The sequence below is a fragment of the Oncorhynchus keta genome, chromosome 7 (genome assembly GCF_023373465.1).
Source record: "Oncorhynchus keta strain PuntledgeMale-10-30-2019 chromosome 7, Oket_V2, whole genome shotgun sequence".
NCBI classification, from domain to species: domain Eukaryota; kingdom Metazoa; phylum Chordata; class Actinopteri; order Salmoniformes; family Salmonidae; genus Oncorhynchus; species Oncorhynchus keta.
In genome coordinates this window covers 40,600,079-40,620,106 of record NC_068427.1, presented here as the reverse complement: position 1 = coordinate 40,620,106, position 20,028 = coordinate 40,600,079, and positions in this window count along the sequence as shown.

Sequence of the window (20,028 nt, the reverse complement as noted above, 5' to 3'; positions counted from 1 at the left end):
GACGGAGAGAAGATTTCGCAATTTATAACTAATTTTGTGCAATAATACTCATTTTGGCATGGGGTGGAGAGGAAAATGAGCTGTTTTACAACTAATTTCCTGCCATTCTAAACATCTTGCTATAGGGTGGAGAGAAATGTTTTTAATATGATATGAGTGAGACTTGGGGCTAGTGCTGAGCGATTAACCGACATTTCAGTTATCTTTTGGTTTTTGAAAAACATTGGTTCAATTATTTGAATTCCATTTCGTTAATTTTTTTCTGTGAGCTCAATGCGCACATTGCGCAGCTTTTCAAGAGATACATCAGATCCAGCCTGAACTGTGCGATGTAGTAGGGAGTTTCCACCAGGCCAATATTCTGCATAGTTTAGCGCATAAAACGTGGCAATTAACCACAATCCATTGAGAATCTACTTGTCCTGTCTCTGCTTCTTGTACTGTATGCTTGCCACGGAAGAGGCAGAATGCAGGATAGTGAGGGAATAGAGAGCAGGTGCTGTTCACAAGATATCTCTACCTGAAAATACATTATCTAAGTCCAAGTCATTGATAGTTGGTGTTCAGCAGTCATAAAAGTATACTTTATTTAATGTGAAGAACTACTAAAACAGTGATTTTTGTCAAGACAGCAGCTCTATAGTGATGATTTGGAATGAAATAATGAAGTCATCAAATGAAACAAATGTTATATACACAACTGAAATATTTCATTAAAGTAGACTTGTAAAAAATGAAATAAGTGATAGGCAGTAATGGGCAGTCACTACCACCATGGGACTTTGTTTTATTCTGTGTTCAACACAAATAATCGAAACCGAAAAGGAAAACCATGATTATTATTTTTATTAATAAACTGAAAACAAACCGACCTCAAAAAGCACTAATATTCAGCACGAATGAGAGACAGGTGGTTATTCGACCATTATAACACGTTTAGATAGCAGGATGCTAAAATAATTTAGCAATCTAAAAAAAATCTAGCTGACATGAGCTATATTGACGGACTATCATGACTGACATAACAAGAGAGAAACTGCAGTTGAACCACAGTTCCAAATTGCACCGCGTGTATTCTATTATTATAACGTGCAATAAATAGTAAATTGAGATCCCGACTGCTTTCCTTGGGAAACTGATCAGAGGGACTTCAAATGTGGGCTGTGGGACACCAGTTGCCAAGCCCTGATCTAGTAGAATTCGCTGGTTGCACACTATTGAGAAACAGAACAGTCTTTCGAGAACTACGTACATTTGACAACAGCTGATAAATCCAGTTAAAGTGACTTGTACCAAATTGAACAAATAGCTGGAATAAAGTTTGCGCATTAAATGACGGATTCTCAGTATCGATGTAGTATGTTGATATTTGTTGCGTGGGGCATTCGTTTTTACCAACATATAGCGTTCTAAATAGTATGTGGTATGATTAATACACAGTATTTTGTTTTAGTAAGTAGTATGCAAGACAGATTTCGGACATGACCATAGTAGAGTGATATCCATACGAAGACACCCATGTATAGACAGCAGGTGGCGAAATTGAGGAATTTCAAATAGCTGTAACTGAAATAATTCTGGATTGCTGTAGACGTCGCATCATTGGGAGCAAACGACAGTAATGTTTTTGTATTTTATAGATGTATATTTTGTATGGAAAGTAACTTTAGATTGGTATTTTGAAATAAATACGATCCTTGTAAACGGAATTCAAGTCATTGTAAAGGTGAGTGCAGTTGCATATGTTACCAGGAGAAGGCAATGTTGGAAAGACAATGTTTTGCAAGAATGCAGTACATGAGGTTTTATTATTTTAAATTGAACTTTAATTTGAGAGAGGAATAATGCATTTCTTTCAACCTTCTTCCCTTTTCCTTTGCTATCTCTAGTACTGTTAGGGATTGCAGTGTAAAGTTAGCAATTCAATGCATTTCTCTCTCCCTCTAAATGCAATTAATAGTCTGCACATAGAAGGAATGTTTTTAAACACAGACAGGTGCTGAGTCGAGCACCAAAATCACTCCTTTTTTTGTGCAGAGGTGTGTGTGTGTTCATGCATGGTTGTGTGCACACACACACACACACACACACACACACACACACACACACACACACACACACACACACACACACACACACACACACACACACACACACACACACACACACACACACACATGCAAGCACACACACACACATGCAAGCACACACACACACATGCAAGCACACACACACTCGCTTCTGTGCTTCTGTGTGGGTCTGCGTGTCTTGTGTTAGCATGTGGGAGCTATTGAAAGGATTCAAGGTCTCCTGAAATGAAGTATTTTATACTTGACTCAGAAAGAAGGAATGGGAAACAAAACCTTATTTCGATTCTCACTGATACGTAACAATGGTGTTGTGAAGAAAGTGACAGCCACAGGTGTTGAGAGGAGAATGAATCAAGGTGAAGACCTATTCCGCCTCTCACCGTGCATGGCTCCTTTCTCTGCAATCCTCTTAGCTGCAATAGGACTATAGTGTGGCATCCAAGGTCTCAGGCTGGAGCTTTTTCTGTAGCTGTCTGGGTTAATACAACACATAATAAGCAGTAATCTTTTGAAAATAATATTATGTATTGTTGAAGGAATTGCTGGCCTCTATTAGTGACATTTTTTATTTTTAAAAGCCATTATACAGCCATTATACATTTATTTTCCCTTTATTTGGTATGAATACTATCCTCCAATAGGGGGCAAGCCTGTACAGTTTAAAGCTTTTACCATTTTCTGTGCAGTGTCTTTGCTTCTCTGTGATCGCCTCACTCACATGGATGTATATCTACACAGAAACACATGCTAACACACACACACATACAGACCTATACATCTGAACATGCACATACAAAAAAATACACACACACACACCACAATATATTCTATTCTGTAGGAGAATATGCGGAGGAAGGCATGTCTATCTCTTGTTACCAGTGCGTTGTGTCCTCTATTTAAGGCAATGTTTACCCAGCTCTCACAATGCGCTGCTACCTTACAGATGGCCTGCCAGACACAGTCATACCCTTTAGCTCTGTGCCTGCATCTCTGTCTCACCCCCACTGATACAAACCAGAGTGTCCAGTGGACTTAAACCAGGACCTAAACCAGGACCTAAACCAGGACCTAAACCAGGACCTAAACCAGGGTGTCCAGGGGACCTAAACCAGGACCTAAACCAGGACCTAAACCAGGACCTAAACCAGGGTGTCCAGGGGACCTAAACCAGGACCTAAACCAGGACCTAAACCAGGACCTAAACCAGGGTGTCCAGGTTACCTAAACCAGGACCTAAACCAGGGTGTCCAGGTTACCTAAACCAGGACCTAAACCAGGGCGTCCAGGGGACCTAAACCAGGACCTAAACCAGGGTGTCCAAAGGACTTAAACCCTCACACACAAACTTAGGGCTGCAGAGATTTGTAGAAAGACTACTGTGAACATGATATGCTTTAGAAAACACCATGGTCCTTACCAGTGCACTAAGCACAATTGCTGAGACAATGGTGGCAAATTATCAATAGTGCTGGTGAGGAGGGGATAGGTGTTATGTGACCGTGAAGGGACTCTTTATGTAACAGTGAAACCACTGCAGATAACCTGGTTTGATATGCTGGTGGTCACACAGTGACACACACAGCAGCAGTCAGGAAGCTGAGTAGGGTTATCTAGAGCCAGTAGCTTGGTTGACCATCAGTGACCATCACACTACTGAATTACACTAAATGGCCATGGCAACACTCAATGACCATGACAACACTACTTAGTGACCATTAGACCAATGAGTGACCATCCTATAGCACTGAGTGACCCTCCTGCACCACTGAGTGACCCTCCTGTACCACTGAGTGACCCTCCTGTACCACTGAGTGACCCTCCTGTACCACTGAGTGACCCTCCTGTACCACTGAGTGACCCTCCTGTACCACTGAGTGACCCTCCTGTACCACTGAGTGACCCTCCTGTACCACTGAGTGACCGTCCTGTACCACTGAGTGACCGTCCTGTACCACTGAGTGACCGTCCTGTACCACTGAGTGACCCTCCTGTACCACTGAGTGACCCTCCTGTACCACTGAGTGACCGTCCTGTACCACTGAGTGACTCTTCTGCACCACTGAGTGACCGTCCTGTACCACTGAGTGACTCTTCTGTACCACTGAGTGACCCTCCTGTACCACTGAGTGACCCTCCTGTACCACTGAGTGACCGTCCTGTACCACTGAGTGACCCTCCTGTACCACTGAGTGACCCTCCTGTACCACTGAGTGACCCTCCTGCACCACTGAGTGACCCTCCTGTACCACTGAGTGACCCTCCTGTACCACTGAGTGACCCTCCTGCACCACTGAGTGACCCTCCTGTACCACTGAGTGACCCTCCTGTACCACTGAGTGACCCTCCTGTACCACTGAGTGACCCTCCTGTACCACTGAGTGACCGTCCTGTACCACTGAGTGACTCTTCTGCACCACTGAGTGACCGTCCTGTACCACTGAGTGACTCTTCTGTACCACTGAGTGACCCTCCTGTACCACTGAGTGACCCTCCTGCACCACTGAGTGACCGTCCTGTACCACTGAGTGACCGTCCTGTACCACTGAGTGACCGTCCTGTACCACTGAGTGACCCTCCTGCACCACTGAGTCTTTCAGTGTGGACAGAAAGAGACCTTCCAGGAACAGTGTCCCTCCAACCAACTGTCATCCTGGAAATGAGGGAGAGAGTGAGTGTGAGTGAACGAGTTGTTCCAGGCACAGAGCAAGAGACCTCCTCCCCTGCCAACCTCCAAGTCATTTAGCTCGGCATGCTGTCTGTAGTGGAGGTGTGGGGACCAAATTCAGCGATGTGTGTCTGAGTGCTTAAGAAGAAAGGAACTTCATGTTTTACTAGAATCACTCGGAACCACTCAGGCAGTCGCCCAAACGGCAGCCCATTCCCTATGTAGTGCACTATATAACCACTCTGGGTGCCGCCCAAACGGCAGCCCATTCCCTATGTAGTGCACTATATAACCACTCTGGGTGCCGCCCAAACGGCAGCCCATTCCCTATGTAGTGCACTATATAACCACTCTGGGTGCCGCCCAAACGGCAGCCCATTCCCTATGTAGTGCACTATATAACCACTCTGGGTGCCGCCCAAACGACAGCCCATTCCCTATGTAGTGCACTATATAACCACTCTGGGTGCCGCCCAAACGGCAGCCTATTCCCTATGTAGTGCACTATATAACCACTCTGGGTGCCGCCCAAACGGCAGCCTATTCCCTATGTAGTGCACTACATTCCATATGTAGTGCACTATATAACCACTCTGGGTTCTGCCCAAACGGCAGCCTATTCCCTATGTAGTGCACTACATTCCCAATGTAGTGCACTATATAACCACTCTGAGTGCCGCCCAAACGGCAGCCTATTCCCTATGTAGTGCACTACATTCCATATGTAGTGCACAATATAACCACTCTGGGTGCCGCCCAAACGGCAGCCCATTCCATATGTAGTGCACTATATAACCTCTCTGTGTGCCGCCCAAACGGCAGCCTATTCCCTATGTAGTGCACTATATAGGGAACAGGGTTCCAATTGATACAGGAACAGTAATATTGTTGTAAAAGGACTGGGCTTCATCTCTTGTCTCTTATCTCTTGTCTGCATCTTGCTAATTGCTCCACTGGGATGACTGCCTCTGTGTTATGATGTATTGTGTAGTATGACATCTGTGGGCCAGATAGACTGAGTGTATACATGGATTACTCATTGTAGTGGGACACAGAGCCTCATGCAGTAAAATGAGTGTTATTCTGAAGACGACAGTAAAATGTGACGTGGGACAGAGAGCATTGTGTTATAAGCGTGATAGTTGTATTCTGAAGACGACAGTAAAATGTGACGTGGGACAGAGAGCATTGTGTTATAAGCGTGATAGTTGTATTCTGAAGATGACAGTAAAATGTGACGTGGGACAGAGAGCATTGTGTTATAAGCGTGATAGTTGTATTCTGAAGACGACAGTAAAATGTGACGTGGGACAGAGAGCATTGTGTTATAAGCGTGATAGTTGTATTCTGAAGACGACAGTAAAATGTGACGTGGGACAGAGAGCATTGTGTTATAAGCGTGATAGTTGTATTCTGAAGATGACAGTAAAATGTGACGTGGGACAGAGAGCATTGTGTTATAAGCGTGATAGTTGTATTCTGAAGACGACAGTAAAATGCTGCAGTGCACTATTGACAGGAAATCCATCCTACTGTGGAAACATAGGGTTTGTCCCAAATGACACCCTATTACCTATATAGTGCACTCCTTTTGACCAGGGTAAGTGCACTACGTAGGAAAGATGGTGCTATGGTAGGATGCAGTTGCAGTACAACCCCAGTACAGTATGATGATCATTACTCCCACATCCTCCCTGTGTTTCATCGTCATTAATAACCATCTAATAGACAGTATGATGATGTCTGGTCTGGGAGTTTAGCGCATCGAGTCTGTGAACTAGGAAGTGACTGGGTCGATGTCCATGCTGGGGCACAACAGACTGCAGTGAGTGTTAAAACTATGGTCCCGCTGTCAGTCTAGTGTTCTCTCCTTAGACTTGTCTCTGTCATTCTCAATCTATCTTCATCAGGCTCCTGAGTGGCGCAGCGGTTTAAGTCACTGCATCTCAGTGCTAGAGGAGTCACTACAAACCCTGGTTCGGTCCCGGGCTATTGCTCCAGCACACAATTGGTCCAGCGTTGTCCGGGTTAGGGGAGGGTTTGGCCGGGGTAGGCCGTCATCGTAAAATAAGAATGTGTTATTAACTGACTTGAGTAGTTAAATAAAGGTGAAATAAAATAAAAAAAACAGGCAGATAGAAGGGTTTCAATTGATCTGGGTCTCTGCAGTGTTGCCATTGAATCGGAAAGGATCTTATCAATACAATTTGTTACTCCAGTCAATCAGTTTAAACTTGTCTTGTTCTAAAGCATTACGTAACCTAGCTACAGTACACTGACTGCTCTCACTATATAACCTAGCTACAGTACACTAACTGCTCTCACTATGTAACCTAGCTACAGTACACTAACTGCTCTCACTATATAACCTAGCTACAGTACACTGACTGCTCTCACTATATAACCTAGATACCATACACTGACTGCTCTCACTATATAACCTAGCTACAGTACACTAACTGCTCTCACTATATAACCTAGCTACAGTACACTGACTGCTCTCACTATATAACCTAGCTACAGTACACTGACTGCTCTCACTATATAACCTAGCTACAGTACACTGACTGCTCTCACTATATAACCTAGCTACAGTACACTGACTGCTCTCACTATATAACCTAGCTACAGTACACTGACTGCTCTCACTATATAACCTAGCTACAGTACACTGACTGCTCTCACTATATAACCTAGCTACAGTACACTGACTGCTCTCACTATATAACCTAGCTACAGTACACTGACTACTCTCACTATATAACCTAGCTACAGTACACTGACTGCTCTCACTATATAACCTAGCTACAGTACACAGACTACTCTCACTATATAACCTAGCTACAGTACACTGACTGCTCTCACTATGTAACCTAGCTACAGTACACTATATAACCTAGCTACAGTACACTGACTACTCTCACTATATAACCTAGCTACAGTACACTGACTGCTCTCACTATATAACCTAGCTACAGTACACTGACTGCTCTCACTATATAACCTAGCTACAGTACACTGACTGCTCTCACTATATAACCTAGCTATAGTACACTGACTGCTCTCACTATATAACCTAGCTACAGTACACTGACTGCTCTCACTATGTAACCTAGATACCATACACTGACTGCTCTCACTATATAACCTAGCTACAGTACACTAACTGCTCTCACTATATAACCTAGCTACAGTACACTGACTGCTCTCACTATATAACCTAGCTACAGTACACTGACTGCTCTCACTATATAACCTAGCTACAGTACACTGACTGCTCTCACTATGTAACCTAGATACCATACACTGACTGCTCTCACTATATAACCTAGCTACAGTACACTAACTGCTCTCACTATATAACCTAGCTACAGTACACTGACTGCTCTCACTATATAACCTAGCTACAGTACACTGACTACTCTCACTATATAACCTAGCTACAGTACACTGACTGCTCTCACTATATAACCTAGCTACAGTACACAGACTACTCTCACTATATAACCTAGCTACAGTACACTATATAACCTAGCTACAGTACACTGACTACTCTCACTATATAACCTAGCTACAGTACACTATATAACCTAGCTACAGTACACTGACTGCTCTCACTATATAACCTAGCTACAGTACACTGACTACTCTCACTATATAACCTAGCTACAGTACACTATATAACCTAGCTACAGTACACTGACTGCTCTCACTATATAACCTAGCTACAGTACACTGACTACTCTCACTATATAACCTAGCTACAGTACACTGACTGCTCTCACTATATAACCTAGCTACAGTACACCGACTACTCTCACTATATAACCTAGCTACAGTACACTATATAACCTAGCTACAGTACACTGACTACTCTCACTATATAACCTAGCTACAGTACACTATATAACCTAGCTACAGTACACTGACTACTCTCACTATATAACCTAGCTACAGTACACTGACTACTCTCACTATATAACCTAGCTACAGTACACTATATAACCTAGCTACAGTACACTGACTGCTCTCACTATATAACCTAGCTACAGTACACTGACTACTCTCACTATATAACCTAGCTACAGTACACTATATAACCTAGCTACAGTACACTATATAACCTAGCTACAGTACACTATATAACCTAGCTACAGTACACTATATAACCTAGCTACAGTACACTATATAACCTAGCTACAGTACACTATATAACCTAGCTACAGTACACTATATAACCTAGCTACAGTACACTGACTGCTCTCACTATATAACCTAGCTACAGTACACTGACTGCTCTCACTATATAACCTAGCTACAGTACACTGACTGCTCTCACTATATAACCTAGCTACAGTACACTGACTGCTCTCACTATATAACCTAGCTACAGTACACTGACTGCTCTCACTATATAACCTAGCTACAGTACACTGACTGCTCTCACTATGTAACCTAGATACCATACACTGACTGCTCTCACTATATAACCTAGCTACAGTACACTAACTGCTCTCACTATATAACCTAGCTACAGTACACTGACTGCTCTCACTATATAACCTAGCTACAGTACACTGACTGCTCTCACTATATAACCTAGCTACAGTACACTGACTGCTCTCACTATGTAACCTAGATACCATACACTGACTGCTCTCACTATATAACCTAGCTACAGTACACTGACTACTCTCACTATATAACCTAGCTACAGTACACTGACTGCTCTCACTATATAACCTAGCTACAGTACACAGACTACTCTCACTATATAACCTAGCTACAGTACACTGACTGCTCTCACTATGTAACCTAGCTACAGTACACTATATAACCTAGCTACAGTACACTGACTACTCTCACTATATAACCTAGCTACAGTACACTATATAACCTAGCTACAGTACACTGACTGCTCTCACTATATAACCTAGCTACAGTACACTGACTACTCTCACTATATAACCTAGCTACAGTACACTATATAACCTAGCTACAGTACACCGACTACTCTCACTATATAACCTAGCTACAGTACACTATATAACCTAGCTACAGTACACTGACTACTCTCACTATATAACCTAGCTACAGTACACTATATAACCTAGCTACAGTACACTAACTGCTCTCACTATATAACCTAGCTACAGTACACTGACTGCTCTCACTATATAACCTAGCTACAGTACACTGACTACTCTCACTATATAACCTAGCTACAGTACACTATATAACCTAGCTACAGTACACTAACTGCTCTCACTATATAACCTAGCTACAGTACACTGACTACTCTCACTATATAACCTAGCTACAGTACACTGACTGCTCTCACTATATAACCTAGCTACAGTACACCGACTACACTATATAACCTAGCTACAGTACACTATATAACCTAGCTACAGTACACTGACTACTGCTACAGTACACTATATAACCTAGCTACAGTACACTGACTACTCTCACTATATAACCTAGCTACAGTACACTGACTACTCTCACTATATAACCTAGCTACAGTACACTATATAACCTAGCTACAGTACACTGACTGCTCTCACTATATAACCTAGCTACAGTACACTGACTACTCTCACTATATAACCTAGCTACAGTACACTATATAACCTAGCTACAGTACACTATATAACCTAGCTACAGTACACTATATAACCTAGCTACAGTACACTATATAACCTAGCTACAGTACACTATATAACCTAGCTACAGTACACTATATAACCTAGCTACAGTACACTATATAACCTAGCTACAGTACACTGACTACTCTCACTATATAACCTAGCTACAGTACACTATATAACCTAGCTACAGTACACTATATAACCTAGCTACAGTACACTATATAACCTAGCTACAGTACACTATATAACCTAGCTACAGTACACTATATAACCTAGCTACAGTACACTATATAACCTAGCTACAGTACACTATATAACCTAGCTACAGTACACTATATAACCTAGCTACAGTACACTATATAACCTAGCTACAGTACACTATATAACCTAGCTACAGTACACTATATAACCTAGCTACAGTACACTATATAACCTAGCTACAGTACACTATATAACCTAGCTACAGTACACTATATAACCTAGCTACAGTACACTATATAACCTAGCTACAGTACACTATATAACCTAGCTACAGTACACTATATAACCTAGCTACAGTACACTATATAACCTAGCTACAGTACACTATATAACCTAGCTACAGTACACCGACTACTCTCACTATATAACCTAGCTACAGTACACTATATAACCTAGCTACAGTACACTATATAACCTAGCTACAGTACACTATATAACCTAGCTACAGTACACTGACTCTGCTTTGCACCTTTCCTTCGCTGTTCAGCTTCAACATTACTTCTGATCACTCATGATCACTTCATAGGGATGAGATGAGTCCACAACATGGCTACATGTTATTGTGAGTAATATCAGCATTATTTAGCTAGTCATGCTCCTCTCCCTCGAAATATGGATTTTCCAAATTTCTCAATTATGGATCTAATTTTCCAATTGTGCATGCTGCTGTAATTGGGGAATATGAGCTGGGCCACTGTTACATAAAGACACACTACTTAATGCTGTGTTATCCTGCTTCGAGCTCTGTGATTCACAAACAAAACGATTCCCTGTCCGTGTGTGTGACTCAGCTTACCGGTTCCGGCATCTTGTGAAAAATAAGTGTTTAATTTCACTAGCCGTGCTGCATGCGGCAGAAGAAGCAATGGGACTGTTGTTAAGTGTTACGGGCTATTATGTGTCATTATGTGTATGTCTCTCTCTTCCCATCCATCGGTCCGTGTCTGTCTCTCTTCTCCACTGACCAAATCCCTAGGGGCCCGCCAAGGACCTCCTCTCATCAATCCACCCCTCCTTCCCCTCTACCTCCAGATCCCCCCATCAGCCCGGCAGCACATGGATTGATCATTCCTTTTGTCTCCATCCTCCTCTTCTCTCTCCATTCTCTCGTCTCCCCTGTCTCTCCTGACAAATGCCCCCACTTTCATTCTTTCCCTCTGCCCCATCTCCTCTCTCTCTCTCTCTCCCTTTGCCTCTCTCTCTGCCCCATCTCCTCTCTCTCTCTCTCTCCCTTTGCCTCTCTCTCTGCCCCCCCCCTCTCTCGCTCTCTCTCTCTCTTTCTCTATCTATCCCTCTGTCTATATCTTTCTCTCCCCCTCCACTCTCAGTATCTCCATCCCTGCCCCCCCTCTCTAGTTCTCTTTCTCTCTCTTTTGTTCCCTCAATCTCTCCCTATTTCTCTCCTCTCTCTCTCTCTCTCTCTCTCTCTCTCTCTCTCTCTCTCTCTCTCTCTCTCGCTATCGCTCTCACTCTCTCTCTATAGAGACTATAGCAGTGGTAGACGTCTGTGGAAATGACTGAGAATTGATTTTCTCTGTGACTCGTGCACAGCCAGCTATTAAGCAGGAACAGGATCTCTCATTAACATGAAACCTGAGGAAGTTAATGTTGTGCGTGCCCAGGGTGAGGAGGCATATGCAGAGGATCTGCTTTCTCTGAGTGGAGAACAGAGATGAGGTGTGTGTGTGAGCCTGTGCATGTGTGGGGCTGTGGGGATGACTGTTGGGCGGGGTTTTGTGGGTACAGTAAGTGTAATATGTGTGTGTTTTGCGTCATTCCAGGGGAGTGTGTTTTGCCCCTGTAGCTGCTTGACTACTAATTTGATTTGAGAATGAAAAGCATCAGGAGAGAGAGAGAAAAATAAAGATTTGACTATGTACAAACTCAGTGAGCGTAGCCTTGCTATTGAGAAAGGTTGCCGTAGGCAGACCTGGCTCTCAAGAGAAGTCAGGCTATGTGCACACTGCCCACAAAATGTGGTGGAATCTGAGCTGCACTTCCTAACCTCCTGCCAAATGTAGAAGTCATTAGCCTAGGGGTTCACATACTTTTTCCAATCTACAATGTGAATGTTTAAATTATGTATTCTAAATAGACAAGAAATATAAAATAATTTGTGTGTTATTAAATAGTTTAAGCACACTATGTTTGTCTATTTTTGTGACTTAGATGAAGATCAGATCAAATTTGATAACCGATTCATTCAGAAATCCAGGTTATTCCAAAGGGTTTATATGCTTTTTCTTGAAACTCTATATATTGTGTGAAATACCACAGTGTACCATCACATCAGACAGATTTGTGACCTGTTGCCACAAGAAAAGGGCAACCAGTGAAGAACAAACAGCATTGTAAATACAACCTATATTTACGTTTATTTATTTTCCCTTTTGTACTTTAACTATTTGCACATTGTTACAACACTGTATATAGACATAATATGACATTTGTAATGTCTCTATTCCTTTAAAACTTTAGTGAGTGTAATGTTTACTGTTAATTTTTGATTGTTTATTTCACTTTTGTTTTTGATCTATTTCACTTGCTTGGCAATGTAAACATAGTGTTTCCCATGTCAATAAAGCCTTTGAATTGGAGAGAGATTTGTATAATTGGCACTGTTCCCTAATCTGATAACATTAAGCCCTGATAAAACAACAAACATAATGTCTTTGTGTGAGCTGTTTACCGTGTCTCAATGACCATCTCTAAACTCCACCCTCCAGGCTGGTTTCTTTTCTGATTAACTAGCACCGACTCATCATTGTTACCATAGATACCATGGAAGAGCTGATGAGTCCATGTTGTCGTCTACTGTCACCAGCGCCAGGGGGCCTGTACACACACACACGTACCCCCCACCGTTGTCATGTCAACAGAAGTAATGACAACAATGGACTAGTGGGTCTGAAAAACAATGTGTGTGTGTGTGTGTGTGTGTGTGTGTGTGTGTGTGTGTGTGTGTGTGTGTGTGTGTGTGTGTGTGTGTGTGTGTGTGTGTGTGTGTGTGTTCCAGGACCCTTGGCACGGAACCTGAAAAACCAATGACACACATCACATCTGAGGTTAAATACAGCCCTTTCCTAGCCACACTTATAGCCCTATCATAGCCCCACTTATAGCCCTGTCTTAGCCCCACATATAGCCCTGGCTTAGCCCCACTTATAGCCCTGTTTTAGCCCCATTTATAGACCTGGCTTAGCCCCACTTATAGCCCTGTTTTAGCCCCATTTATAGACCTGGCTTTGCCCCACTTATAGCCCTCGCCTAGCCCCACTTATAGCCCTGGCTTAGCCCCACTTATAGCCCTGGCTTAGCCCCACTTATAACCCTATCTTAGCCCCACTTATAGCCCTGGCTTAGCCCCACTTATAACCCTATCTTAGCCCCACTTATAACCCTGGCTTAGCCCCACTTATAACCCTGTTCTAGCCCCACTTATAGCCCTGGTTTAGCCCCACTTATAGCCCTGTTTTAGCCCCACTTACAGCCCTGGCATAGCCCCACTTATAACCATATCTTAGCCCCACTTATAGCCCTGGCTTAGCTCCACTTATAGCCCTGGCTTAGCCCTACTTATATAGCCCTGTCCTAGCCCCACTTATAGCCCTGTCCTAGCCCCACTTATTGCCCTGGCTTAGCCCCACATATAGCCCTGGCTTAGCCCCATTTATAGCCCTGTCCTAGCCCCACTTATAACCCTGGCTTAGCCCCACTTATAGCCCTGTTTTAGCCCCACTTATTGCCCTGGCTTAGCCCCACTTACAGTCGAAGTTGGATGTTTACATACACTTAGGTTGGAGTCATTAAAAAATTGTTTTTCAAGAACTCCACAAATGTCTTGTTAACAAACTATAGTTTTGGCAAGGCAGTTAGGACATCTACTTTGTGCAGGACACAAGTCATTTTTCCAACAATTGTTTACAGACAGATTATTTCAGTTACAATTCACTGTATCACAATTCCAGTGGGTCAGAAGTTTACATACACTAAGTTGACTGTGCCTTTAAACAGCTTGGAAAATTCCAGAAAATTATGTCATGGCTTTAGAAGCTTCTGATAGGCTAATTGACATAATTTTATTATTTGTATTATTATTATTATTATTAATGTATTTATTTTTTAATTTTTAGAGGGTGGATCAGCTTAATATTGCAGAAAGAATATTGCTTCCAATTGAATTGTCTGCATCATTTCCAATCCCCCTTATTATTTTGGTAAATATATATATCCATACACGCATGCATACATATACACATATATACATACACATACCTATATAGACATACATACTTTTTAAAAGAATATACCTTTATTATTATTCCCCGCAAACCCTACCACTGATCCCCCAATTGGAGTAAACTAATAAACACTGCTTCTACCTTCAATCCATACATCTTATACACATTCTACAGACACAGTCTACTTTACAATAGTTCTCTCTTGTTTGTTCTTAGTCCTTCCTCTATTTCTGATGTCCATCCAGTTTTATTTCTATTTGTAACTTCACTAAAGTTCCGAACCTATATACATTCTACAGATCCCGTATGTTTTACATGGTTTATCTTGTTATTAGTCCCACCCTTCAGCTCCATTCAACCCCTCCCATCTATCTCTCAACATCATCCATTTCGGATTTCTACTTGCCATATATTTTTCAACTGTGCTGTGATGCTTCACAAAATAATTGAACCTTTCTATTCTCATAGCTTCTACAGATTGTAAATTAAAAATAAACATTTTTGCTAAAATAATTATTATATTATTGATTTATTGACTATTGCTTTTCAAATCACCCAGTATAGCTATCTGTAGTGTTAGTTCTAGGCAAATGTTGCAATTCTTCAGCCATTTCTGGACCTGTGACCAAAAACGAGCTACATATGGACAATACCAAAATAAATGATCTAATGACTCTGCCTCTTCACAGCAGAATCTGCAGAGCTGAGAAGATTGTATCCCCCATACTGTATATATAACATTCTATTAGTTGCAAGAATTTTGTATAGTAATTTAAATAGAAAAATGTGATGTTTTGAATCCGGCGTTGTTTTGCGTATCAATTCATAAACCATGTGCCATGGAATGGTTACATCGAACATCTCTTTCCAACTATTTTGCAATTTATATGGCACAGCTGTCAGTTTTTTGGTCCTTAATTAAATGATATTGGTATATGTTTTTATTTATCACACTTTTCTATTTTTGTGGTAATGCTGCAATTAATTGGTTGTAATTTTGGGTAGAGCAGACATTTCCATATGTCTGTATAAGCTGCATGTGTGACATAACTCCACCAGTCCTATTTATGATATCATTCACTAAAATTATACCTTTTTTAAAAATGTCTTCGATAAATACAGTTTTTTTTTAACCAATTAGTATATTTGAATTTAACCACAATATTTGTTTTACTATTTGTTCTGTCCTTTCAGGTGGATTAAACTGAAATTGCAACCAACTTTCTAAGGCTTGTTTAGAAACTAAAGATATTTTGCAGATTTCCTTTTCAAACAACTGAAAGTGACCAGGTGTAATCTGAATAAAGGGGAAAAGGCCCTTCCTGAATATAGGATGAGACATTCCTACCAATTGACTAGAGAACCAGTTTGGATTTAAGTATAACTTTTGTATGACTGATGCATTTAGTGAGAGGTCTAATGCTTTAATATTTAATCATTTCTGCCCACCGAATTCATATTCATTATATAAATAGGCCCTTTTAATTTTATCTGGTTTGCCGTTCCAAATAAAATGTAATATTTTATGTTCATATCATTTAAAAAGCAGGTCACTAGGTGTAGGCAAAACCATAAGCAAATAGGTCAACTGTGATATAACTAAAGAGTTAATCAGGGTAAACTGTGATATGACTAAAGAGTTAATCAGGGTAAACTGTGATATGACTAAAGAGTTAATCAGGGTAAACTGTGATACGACTAAAGAGTTAATCAGGGTAAACTGTGATATGACTAAAGTGTTAATCAGGGTAAACTGTGATATGACTAAAGTGTTAATCAGGGTAAACTGTGATATGACTAAAGAGTTAATCAGGGTAAACTGTGATATGACTAAAGAGTTAATCAGGGTAAACTGTGATATAACTAAAGAGTTAATCAGGGTAAACTGTGATATGACTAAAGAGTTAATCAGGGTAAACTGTGATATGACTAAAGAGTTAATCAGGGTAAACTGTGATATGACTAAAGAGTTAATCAGGGTAAACTGTGATATGACTAAAGTGTTAATCAGGGTAAACTGTGATATGACTAAAGTGTTAATCAGGGTAAACTGTGATATGACTAAAGAGTTAATCAGGGTAAACTGTGATATGACTAAAGTGTTAATCAGGGTAAACTGTGATATGACTAAAGAGTTAATCAGGGTAAACTGGGATATGACTAAAGAGTTAATCAGGGATAACTGGGATATGACTAAAGTGTTAATCAGGGTAAACTGTGATATGACTAAAGTGTTAATCAGGGTAAACTGTGATATGACTAAAGAGTTAATCAGGGTAAACTGTGATATAACTAAAGAGTTAATCAGGGTAAACTGTGATATAACTAAAGAGTTAATCAGGGTGATTTTTCCACAAATAGACAGGTATTTTCCTTTCCATGGTAGCAAGATCTTATCTATTTTTGCTAACTTTCTATAAAAATGTATTGCAGTGAGATCATTTAGTTATTTTGGGATTTGTATACCGAGTATGTCCACATCTCCATCAGGCCATTTAATGGGTAAACTACATGGTAATGTAAAATGGGCATTTTTTAGTGATCCAATATGTAATATGGTACAATTATCATAATTTGGTTTTAATCCAGAGAGGATAGCAAAAGTATCTAGATCCTCTAAGAGGCCGTGGAGAGACTCCAATTGTGTTTTTTTTTTAAATACATCCTTTGAGTTAATTGGAGGTGCACCTGTGGATGTATTTCACGGCCTACCTTCAAATTCAGTGCCTCTTTGCTTGACATCATGCGAAAAATCTAAAGAAATCAGCCAAGACAATTGTAAACCTCAACAGGTCTGGTTCATCCTTGGGAGCAATTTCCAAATGCCTGAAGGTACCACATTCATCTGTACAAACAATAGTATGCAAGTATAAACACCATGGGACCACGCAGCCGTCATACCGCTCAGGAAGGAGACACGTTCTGTCTCCTAGAGATGAACATACTTTGGTCTGAAAAGTACAAATCAATCCCAGAACAACAGTAAAGGACCTTGTGAAGATGCTGGAGGACACAGGTACCAAAGTATCTACATCCACAGTAAAACGAGTTCTATATCGACATAACCTGAAAGGCCTGAAAGGCCGCTCAGCAAGGAAGAAGCCACTGCTCCAAAACCGCCATAAAAAAGCCAGACTACGGTTTGCAACTGCACACAGAAAAATATCATACTTTTTGGATGACTGAAACAAAAATAGAACTGTTTGGCCATAATGACCATTGTTATGTTTGGAGGAAAAAGGGGGAGGCATGCAAGCCGAAGAACACCATCCCAACCGTGAAGCACGGGGTGGCATCATCAAATTGTGGGGGTGCTTTGCTGCAGGAGGGACTGGTGCACTTCACAGAATGGATGGCATCATGAGGAAGGGACATTATGTGGATATATTGAAGTAAATCTCAAGACATCAGTTAAAGCTTGGTCGCAAATGGGTCTTCCAATATGGACAATGACTCCAAGCATAATTCCAACGTTGTGGCAAAACAAAGTTAAGGTATTGGAGTGGCCATCACAAAGCCCTGACCTCAATCCTATAGAACATTTGTGGCCAGAACTGAAAAAGTGTGTGCGAGCAAGGAGACCTACAAACCTGACTCAGTTACTCCAGCTCTGTAAGGAGGAATGGGCCAAAATTCACCCAACTTATTGTGGGAAGCTTGTGGAAGGCTACCTGAAACGGTTAACCCAAGTTAAACAATTTAAAGGCAATGCTAACGAATACTAATTGAGTGTATATAAACTTCTGACCCACTGGGAATGTGATGAAAGAAATAAAAGCTGAAAGAAATAATTATCTCTACTATTATTGACATTACACATTCTTAAAATAAAGTGGTGATCCTATCATTTTTACAATGATTAAATGTCAGGAATTGTGAAAAACAGAGTTTAAATGTATTTGGCTAAGGTGTATGTAAACTTCTGTCTTCAACTGTATGCATTCACACTGGAGGCTGGAATGGAGTCCATGGAATGGTATCAGCCACATGGAAACCACGTGTTTGATGTGTTTGATATAATTCCACTGACTCCATTCCATTGACTCCAATCCTGGAATTAATAGTAGCCGTCCTCCCCTCAGCAGCCTCCACTGCAGTGGTGATATAAAACAGATCACATATTAGAGTCCAGCGCCAGACGAAAGAGCAGCACCACCAGAAATACCTGATGATAAAATGTTCAGCAGGCAGCCTGTTAGACATGCCCCTCTTTCTTGAACGGACCCGGGAGGGGAGGGATGGGATGAAGGGCGCTTTTACTTTGTCATCAGTCACTGGGCCGTGTGTGTGGATCAATAAGCCCCATTAGAAGCTTCTGTTTTCTGTTCTCTGTGCAATCCCACAGGAAGGGCCTCCGCTCCGCATCACTATACAGTGTTTAGGCCAAAAGGCCCACAACTACACACACACACACACACACACACACACACACACACACACACACACACACACACACACACACACACACACACACACACACACACACACACACACACACACACACACACACACACGCACACACACGCACGCATGCAGGTGCAGTCACACACAGGCAGGAGTGCATACACACACACAAACCCTCAAATTACTCCTCCCACCGCCACCCATCCCCTCCCTCCTCTCCCCTCAGCACCCCCACCAAATGAATCTTGCTGATCAGCTCCCTGTCACTCCACAGCAGGGGGTAGGGGCATCGGCCCTCCCATGTGTGTGATAAATATGGAATGGATGGCTAAAGAGGAGAGATGCATCACAGGTCCTAAAGTAATGTTCAATTGATGTTATTAGAATGGATCATCTCTAGGCAGGCAGGCCGGATGGTGTGGGGAGCACGGCTCCTCGGAGGATGAGGGTTCCTCTCCATCTTCTCCATCCCTCACAGCTAAATTAGTAAATATTATTGCCCTGCACAAGAAGTGGGGGCCGGACAACATTTTTATAATTTATTTGTAAAATGTTATTTCATCTTTATTTAACCAGGTAGGCCAGTTGAGAACATCTTTATTTAACCAGGTAGGCCAGTTGAGCCAGTTGAGAACACCTTTATTTAACCAGGTAGGCCAGTTGAGAACATCTTTATTTAACCAGGTAGGCCAGTTGAGAACATCTTTATTTAA